Below are 9,387 nucleotides of genomic sequence, written 5' to 3'. Positions count from 1 at the left end.
GTACATCCAATCTATGCAGCCCTTGGATGGGGTATAGGGAACACCCAGGGGTGAGAAGAATGGCTATGTCACCTCTCAGCCTGGCCTCCCACACCTTTGAAGGTCTAACTCTCCCCTCATGTTTGCAGGACTCACATACCACGTGTCTAAATATTTAAAAGTTATCAATCAAATCAAAACTGTTAAAAGATGTTCTATCCTCCTACCTGGACACATCTAACTCTGTAACAACGTGGAAGGCCAGGCTGGAATTCACAGTCCTTGGGCTCTTTGCTGGAACAAGGTGGTACAGGGAGAGGTGAGCTCCTCCTACCACGGAAAGCCACGGGTGCACAAATCCCAGCCCATGCATTCAGACTTTTGTCCAGATACCTCAGCAGATGGCTGTCCTGTGGCCACCCTGCACCTAGATCTCCTCGTTTGAGCAGGCCATTCTTGAGGGCAGGGACCTGAAATGATGCCTGAATGGGGCTTGATAGCTCCATGCCCAGTGTGCAGGGGTGAGGCTGGAATGGAGTCAGAGCCAGGCCACCCAAAGGAACAGAGCCAGGCCAGGGGTCTCTCTTGTCTGTGTGTACTCTAAAGAAATGAATGCTGATTTTTTAAAAAGTTGCATTTGTGAATAGAAGCCAAGGACAGATTCCTGGCCTGTCTTGATCAGAGTAGCCCACAAAGTCAGGATAGTGTTTAGCACACAGCAGGGGCCCAATAAATCATGCTTGAATGAATTGCCTTTGTAGAAGCCAAGATGGGTCTTAAGCCACTGGTGGTTAGAATCAGATCACTGTGTACGTTGACGTTTTCTGAAGTGAAGCGGGATTGGGTTAGCTATGGATTCTTACTCCCTGTGTGGTGGTTCTCTCCTTCCTATTCCCCCCACTTTGGACAACTTGAATTACTGAAAATAAGCGATATTAAAAATGCCTGCATTCTTTGAAAACTTGTGCTGGAAACATGGATGAAAATTTGCCTCCTTTAGGAAAGTTAACAATTTTGTATTATATTTGGGTAGAGAAACTAAATTTCTGCATTAAAGCCTTCCTATGTTCAATCCTTCCCCAGCTGGAAGGAAACAAAGGAATCATGCCTGGACTTCTTCACATGTTTACAGCTGTCATCATCCCATTGTTCCCTTAAGAGAAGTTTTGAGTACCGCATCTTTCATTTGGGGTTGTCATCTTGTACCCTTAATCCTGGAATAATAGCTGCCCAGTTTCACACGTGTACAAATGAAATGGAGCCTACCTTTGTGCTCTTCCGTTTATGACAGCAATCTTTCTCATGTCATGTATGGAGCTTAATTTTGTCCTGTTGATGTTGCCATGACCCAGCCTGTGTGCCTAGAATTGCATTTCCCTTAATGGCAAGTCTGATTAGGTTTCAGCAAAGCATATGACTAAAACAAGGCATAGACTTCCTTTTGGAAGAATCCACACCGATGAACTTGGTTGTCTACCTTTTGAAATCTATTTTCAGGCCAAACAATCTCTAGTCTTTCCCATTTCCTAGCTTTTGTCAAAGTTCATGTAAAATAACTGAAGTTTTGTTGAATGACAGCATGGTAATCCAAACCACAAGTTTTGAGAGATAGGGAAGGGTGGTGTGACGTTGTGATTTATGTTGAGACATATTTAGTCTTTGTTTCTGGCACAGAGCTCCTAAAACCCTTAGAATTTCCTGTGGTGATAGTCTGGGCTTGCAAGTGGTATGTCTGTGTTGTTGTGGGGATGGGATGGAATGGTGTGTACAGTCTTGTGGGACTGAAACTTAGCCTGTGGAATCTGATGCTCTCTCCAGGTAAATAGCATCTGAACTGAGTTAAACTGTAAGACACCTACCAGTGTTAAAATTGTTGGTGGTGGTGGGGGGGGGAATATCTCCTCTCCACTCATTGGAGTTGGGTACAGAACCCTAGGTAGATGAGTCAAGTACGGTTAAATGATAGAGTTGTTTTTTTTTGACATCAGTTCTGAATGTGCAAGAAACTTGAAATTTCTAGGTAAAACAGTCCCCTTGCTGAGACTATATTTAACCTCTATATTCAAAACTTTGTTCCCATTCTTGTCCTTGTTTCTATTTCTGGAAGAATGAGGAGTATCAAAGAAAAGGGAGTTTCAAGCTGAACAGGACCCTGTGGGGCCCTCTCAGGTATAAACCCTTTCCGTGTCCTGTTTCTTATTTGTAGGTAATAGGCTTCATTCAGCCTCTTCAGCCTTCCAAAGGGCAGATCAAACAGTTGAATATCAGGTAAGGGAGGGATGCAGGGAGTGCAGAAACAAAGGAGGAGCTGTTAAGAAACAAGGGGCGATAATATACTGTATCGGTGTTTCTCTTTCTGACTTACTTCATTCTGTATAATAGGCTCAAGTTTCATCCACCTCATTAGAACTGAGGCAAATGCATTCTTTTTAATAGCCGAGTAATATTCCATTGTGCATATGTACCACAGCTTTCTTATTCATTTGCCAGTCGATGGACATCTAGGTTGCTTCCATGTCCTGGCTATTATATGCGAGGCAGCAAAAGAGACACAGATGTAAAGAACAGACTGTTGGACTCTGGGAGAAGGCGAAGGGATGATTTGAGAGAATAGCATTGAAACATGTATATTATCATATGTGAAATAGATCGCCAGCCTAGGTTCGATGCATGAGACAGGGTGCTCAGGGCTGGTGCACTGGGATGACCCTGAAGGATGGGATGGGGAGGGAGGTGGGAGGGAAGGTCAGGATGGGGAACACATGTACACCCATGGCTGATTCATGTGAATGTATGGCAAAAACCTCTACAATATTGTAAAGTAATTAGCCTCCATCCAATTAAAAAAAGAAAAAGGAAACATGTGGCAAGGTCCTGCTTCCTCCTCAAGGGATACTTATAACAGTATCTTTGAGTGCTTCTGCAGGAACTCGAAGGCTCCTTCCAAGTTGAAGATGGTAACTTCAGGCTGAGCACAAGATTCCTGGAGACTGCCCTGTTACCTCACCAGCCAATCAGAAGAAAGTCTGCACACAGTGGATGATAACAAAGCCTCTGAACCTCTCCCCAAATGATTCTTCCTTTAAGAACTTTCATGGTCAAACACAATCTTTGAAGTTGGTTCTTGGACTTGAGTCCACTTTCTCCCCAGGTTGTTAGCCTCCTTGTATAAAGCCATCTTTCCTTTCCAATAAACACTTGTCCCTAGCATTGGCTTTCAAGCAGCAAGCAGCCGAACCAGGTTTAGTAACAAAAAAGAGAGGGAGAGAGAAAAGTATAAACAGTGCTGGAGGATGGAGATGAGTATCACCAGATATTAAATTTCTGGACAATAGTGAAGGCGGAATAATGTTAATGGCAGCAGAAAAAAGAAAGTCAGTATCCTGGAACAGTTATAGGAGAGTCTCCTGTATAGGTGTGTTCAGCCGCTCAGTTATGTCTGACTCTGCCGCCCCATGGACTGTGGACTGCCAAAACCCTCTGCCCATGAAATTTTCCAGGCAAGAATACTGGAGTGGGGTGCCATTTCCTACTCCAGAGGATCTTCCCAATCCAGGGATCTATCCGTCTGCTGCACCTCCTGCATTAGCGAGTGATTCTTTACCACTAGCACCACTGGGAAACCCTCTGTACTGGGAAGGGTGGGCTTTTTCCAAGCCTGGCCAAACTGAAGAACAGGTCCATGGATCAGTACCTGGGTGGTATAATTAGGGAGCTAGAGGGCTGCCAGTAACAAAATCCTCATGCTCTATTGTCACTCTAAAACTACTGCCCTCTTCACCTATTGTTCAAAGGGGTTGGCTGGGTTAAGTAGAGAAAATAGTTCTTTAAGCAAGAACATTCATGTGTGAGCTCAGCTTGGAGAGAAAGTATGGTTCTTAGTTCTATGAGCAGAGGATAAAGACAAACAGTAAAGCCACGCCCAGGATGACTGGAAAAGTGTGTGTGTGGAGCACAGAATAACTGTCCCCTAAAGGTAAAGGATACTTGAGTTTTTTTTAGAAAACTTCCCTATTTGGGTTGCAACATAACTCCCTTCTGTTTTCCCAAACTGAAGGAAATGTTCCATGTTTCTGAACTGGAATTTATGTGTTTCTGAAGGAGGGAGGTGATGATGTTAGCCTCAAGTACCAGAAAGACAAGAACAGGATAGATCAAAGGGAACCGAACTTAATTATCTTCAGGATATTTGTGAATGCATCATAGCCATAAAAGCAGAGAGGAGTCATAAGATTACTCAGAAATTTTAAAAATGCTACCCAAAGTAAATTAAGTTAAAAGCCTAATCTGGATGTGGCTGAAGAAAGAATAATTTGAAAGATAAGGTCAAGAACGTCTCCTGGAACATAGTACAAAAATTCTGAGGTGATGTTAGAATGCTAAAGATTCGAGAGAAAACCATCAACACTTTAAGTAGACATTTTTAAAAGAAAAATCAAGAAGTTAAATAAGGAAAGAAAAAAAATTTAGTATAAAAAGCTCCAGATCAGGAATACGCCCCTCCCCAACACATACACGCACACACACAATATGTGGTCCCATTGACCACAGTGCAGCGAAACTAGAAATTCTTTTAAAGGGGGGAAAAATAACACTTGAATTTTAAAACTCTATTGGGTTAAATAAAATAGAAAATTGAAATTAGACTGAACACTGCAGTAAATGTAAATAAGGCTGGGTCTTGGAATAAGTCAGAAAATATACCCTGTAAGTGTTGAAGAGCAGAAATGGCAGAGACTCACTAATAAGTGCCAGTGGGGAGGTGAATGGGGTTGTTCTAAAAGATTTGATATCCTGTAAAATTTCCATTCAAATATTTGAGGTCTGGAAAAAGTGATGGCCCGTGAAAAGAAAATTACTTAAACTAGTTTGAGAAGGTATTAAAGTAGCATTAAATATATCCCCGTCTGTGTTCAGACTTAACGTTAAGAGTGATTGCTTGAAGCCTTTAAGGAACGTACTTGTCAGGTCATTTAACTGTTCTGCAGCATTAACCTGTGTTTCCCTGGGCTTCCCTGGTGGCTCAGAGGGTAAAGCGTCTGCCTGCAGTGCGGGAGACCCGGGCTCAATCCCTGTGTGGGGAAGATCCCCTGGAGAAGGAAACGGCAACCCACTCCAGTACGCTTGCCTGGAAAATTCCATGGACGGAGGAGCCTGGTAGGATATAGTCCATGGGGTCATAACACACACACACACACACACACACACACACACACACACACACACACACACACACACACACACACACACACACATACAGCTTCTGAAAATGAACACCACCCTGTGGTCCCACGAGGGACCCAAGAGCCTGTGTCCTCCTTTTCTGTGACCCCTGTTTCTTCCTTGTAGAAAAAGGCTTCTACCTCCTAGAGCTTCTCTGAGATCCAAAGGGCAGGCTTTACTAATTAGGGAAGTGAGGAAATGCAGAGACAAAGCAAAAGCAATCAAGAAACAATAGTACAATGATAGAAACAGAGTTCTAGCTCCTCCTCAAGGACTGTACACAGTGCTTTTGAGTTCTTCTGCAGGAACTGAGGCCCCTACGCAGGTTCAGTTCAGTTCAGTCCCTCGGTCATGTCCGACTCTTTGTGACCCCATGAATCGCAGCACACCAGGCCTCCCTATTCATCACCAACTCCCAGAGTTCACTCAGACTCACGACCATCGAGTCCGTGATGCCATCCAGCCATCTCATCCTTGGTCGTCCCCTTCTCCTCCTGCCCCCAATCCCTCCCAGCATCAGAGTCTTTTCCAATGAGTCAACTCTTTGCATGAGGTGGCCAAAGTATTGGAGTTTCAGCTTTAGCATCGCTCCTTCCAAAGAAATCCCAGGGCTGATCTCCTTCAGAATGGGCTGGTTGGATCTCCTTGCAGTCCAAGGGACTCTCAAGAGTCTTCTCCAACACCACAGTTCAAAAGTATCAATTCTTTGGCACTCAGCCTTCTTCACAGTCCAACTCTCACATTCATACATGACCACAGGAAAAACCATAGCCTTGACTAGACAGACCTTAGATGGCAAAGTAATGTCTCTGCTTTTGAATATACTATCGAGGTTGGCCATAACTTTTCTTCCAAGGAGTAAGCGTCTTTTAATTTCATGGCTCCAATCACCATCTGCAGTGATTTTGGAGCCCAAAAAATAAAGTCTGACACTGTTTCCACTGTTTCCCCATCTATTTCCCATGAAGTGATGGGACCGGATGCCATGATCTTCATTCTCTGAATGTTGAGCTTTAAGCCAACTTTTTCGCTCTCCTCTTTCACTTTCATCAAGAGGCTTTTTACTTCCTCTTCACTTTCTGCCATAAGGGTGGTATCATCTGCATATCTGAGGTTATTGATATTTCTCCCGGCAATCTTGATTCCAGCTTGTGCTTCTTCCAGCCCAGTGTTTCTCATGATGTACTCTGCATAGAAGTTAAATTAGCAGGGTGACAATATACAGCCTTGATGTACTCCTTTTCCTATTTGGAACCAGTCTGTTGTTCCATGTCCAGTTCTAACTATTGCTTCTTGACCTGCATACAGACTTCTCAAGAGGCAGGTCAGGTGGTCTGGTAGTCCCATCTCTTTCAGAATTTTCCACAGTTTATTGTGATCCACACAGTCAAAGCGGATGGTATCTTCAGGCTGAGCATAAGAGTTTTGAGATTAAACTCAAGTAGCATTCTTGCCCAGTTACAACATGTCCATAGCCCTATTGGCCTTCACAAGTGTTAAGTTAGTTGACTAGTCATATTTCTAAACAGTTTTCTTCAAATGAGAATTTCTAATTGTACTTAAAAATACCCACTTCCGGTATCCCAGTCAAAATAACATTAGATGAAACCTTCAATGGTTTAAGATTTCCACTTGATTTAAGAGTACATTTCAAAATCATCTCATTTGTAGGAATTTCAGGGCCCAGCCAGTCATACTATTTTTAACTTAGAGATATGGGTGCTAGTGGTAGAGAACCCACCTGCCAATGCAGGTGACATCAGAGTCACAGGCTCAATCTCTGGCTCAGGAAGATCCCCTGGAGAAGGAAATGGCAACCCACTCCAGTATTCTTGCCTGGAGAATCCCATGGACAGAGGAGCCTGGCGGGCTATAGTCCATGGGATCACAAAGAGTTGGAAACGACTGAAGTGACTTAGGCCATATTCAGTTCTATGTAACTAGTAATTCTGCTTCTCACCCTTACTTCTGGAGTGCTTTTGCATGTTTTTTGCTCAGTGGCTAAGTTGTGTCTACTCTTTGTGACCCCATGGACTGCAGCAGGCCAGGCCCCTCTGTGCTCCTCTATCTCCCAGAGTTTTCTCAGATTCATGTCCATTGAGTCAGTGATGCTGGGCCATATAACAATCATCTTTTAGCAGATTTTGAACGATGGTTTCAGTATTAATGCAGTAGCTCTTTAGAAGGATTCTATCACTATATTCTATTTGATAAACCCAAGGGTATTATCTCAACTACTTCACAATCATTGGGTAGAGGGTATAGACCAGCTAACACAGACAGCCACCCCATCAGAAAGGGTACCCAATAATCCGTACTGATGCAAACGAGCTGAGGGGTAAATTGGCTGATCATCTAGCCTAGATTGGTCCCAACAGGCCCCAGTTCCATGTTGTCTGTGGAGCGACTGAACACTTGGTTTGAGCTACAGTCTCTTGCATTCCTTTGTTCTCACAGCTTCATTAAAAAGCTTCACACTCAAAACTTCATTCCTGATTGCTCTCTGTTTTGCTTTTAGCAGTTGTGCCATTTCCGTTATCTTTAACACACATATCTTCACCTCTTTTTCTCCTGACTTCACTGTTCATATCCATATCATTATTCTCAGTCACTTAAGCTTGAAGTCTATGAGTAAGTATCTATTGGAGATGGCCAATATCAGGACAACTGACTTGAGTGGTCCTCAGGAAGTTGTAGAGCCAGGGAGATGGAACAACTATATCAACTATGTCTCACAATAGTTATCAGGGCAAGAGACAGAATAGGCTGTCAGGCAACAAGGAGCCTAGAGTCTATGAGCCAGGCCCAAGATGAATGAGGGAGATAAGAAATCTAACTTTTGAAGTTCTAGGTCGTGACTCAAGGCTGGTGATCATGTCCCCAAGTGCATGTGGGGCTTGGATATACGGATCCAAGAGAATGACCTGGCTATTAGTACTTGAAAAAAAGTTTAAAGGAGAAACATGAATACTACAGTATAGTGCACCTTTGGAGGCTTAATGGGTCCTCACACAACACAAGGCTTGCTAAAACCCATGAACCTCAGAGGTGATTACACTCTCTAGATCTGCACTTGGATGGCATATGGGGAGACTTACAGAATCCAGTGGGGCTAAAGAATGGGCTTCTCTGGCGGCTCAGATGGCAGAGTCTTCCTGCAATGCAGGAGACCCAGGTTTGATCCCTGGGTTGGGAAAATCCCCTGAAGAAGGGAATGATTATCCACCCTAGTGCTCTTCCTGGAGAATTTCATGGACAGAAGATGCTGGCAGGCCACAGTTCATGGGATCACAAAGAAGCAGACAGGACTGAGCAACTAACAACTTTTTAAATAGGGTGGGGGAAAGATAAAGAGATCTGTAATTCAAGGACTGGGTTTCCCCACTTCTGACTGGATATTTCCATGCCTAGTACTTCATTGCTAAGTAACACATATAGATTGCATAATCTCTGTTGTAGGGTACATTACATATCAATGGCTGTTGCAAGAGTTGCATCCATTTACATCCAGAGATTTTAGAATAAACAATCTCAGGAAAAACTAAATAGGCTGGAAGCTTTTGCTGCTCAGAGAATTCAGTGTTAAGGAACCAATTTTTATCATAGATCGGGAGAAGGCAGAAAGAAAGGATTAGAAATAGACTGTCGCCAGATGGTCTGACTTTGCACTTTCTGACTGGCCAAGACAGAGCCCCAAGGCTCAGGAAAGTCATCTTGAATCTTAATATATACATAGTCCATGGGAGGCAGTGGACTGTAAGGATGATACAGGAACTCTGTGACAAAGCCAGTTATTAGGAGTAAAGGGCTTCGATCCAGCTAGAACAGGCTCTAGTCTGTGGTTCCATAAGCAGGAGCCCTCACTACATTATTAGAATTATGGGAAGCACAGAGTTTCGGGGGCTCCCTGAACCAAGTCTCCTTGTTTGTCTGCCTTGGTCTGTGCCTTTTCACCACCCAACACGCCATCTGGCATACAACAGTGCTCAGTAATTTTTTTTTTTTTTAAATAAATGAGCACAAACCTGCACTTAAATCTTCTTAGCTCTGCTACTTACTAGCTGTATGGCCTTGATACTTCATTAAGTCTCTGAGACTCAATTTTATCTTTACGATTAAAAATGGGATATTGTATATACAAAAGCGCACAACTGGTGTTCCATACATGGTTGTTGCTATTGTTTA

This window comes from Ovis aries, chromosome 7 (assembly GCF_016772045.2).
Source record: "Ovis aries strain OAR_USU_Benz2616 breed Rambouillet chromosome 7, ARS-UI_Ramb_v3.0, whole genome shotgun sequence".
Classification (NCBI taxonomy): domain Eukaryota; kingdom Metazoa; phylum Chordata; class Mammalia; order Artiodactyla; family Bovidae; genus Ovis; species Ovis aries.
This window is presented reverse-complemented; position numbering follows the sequence as displayed.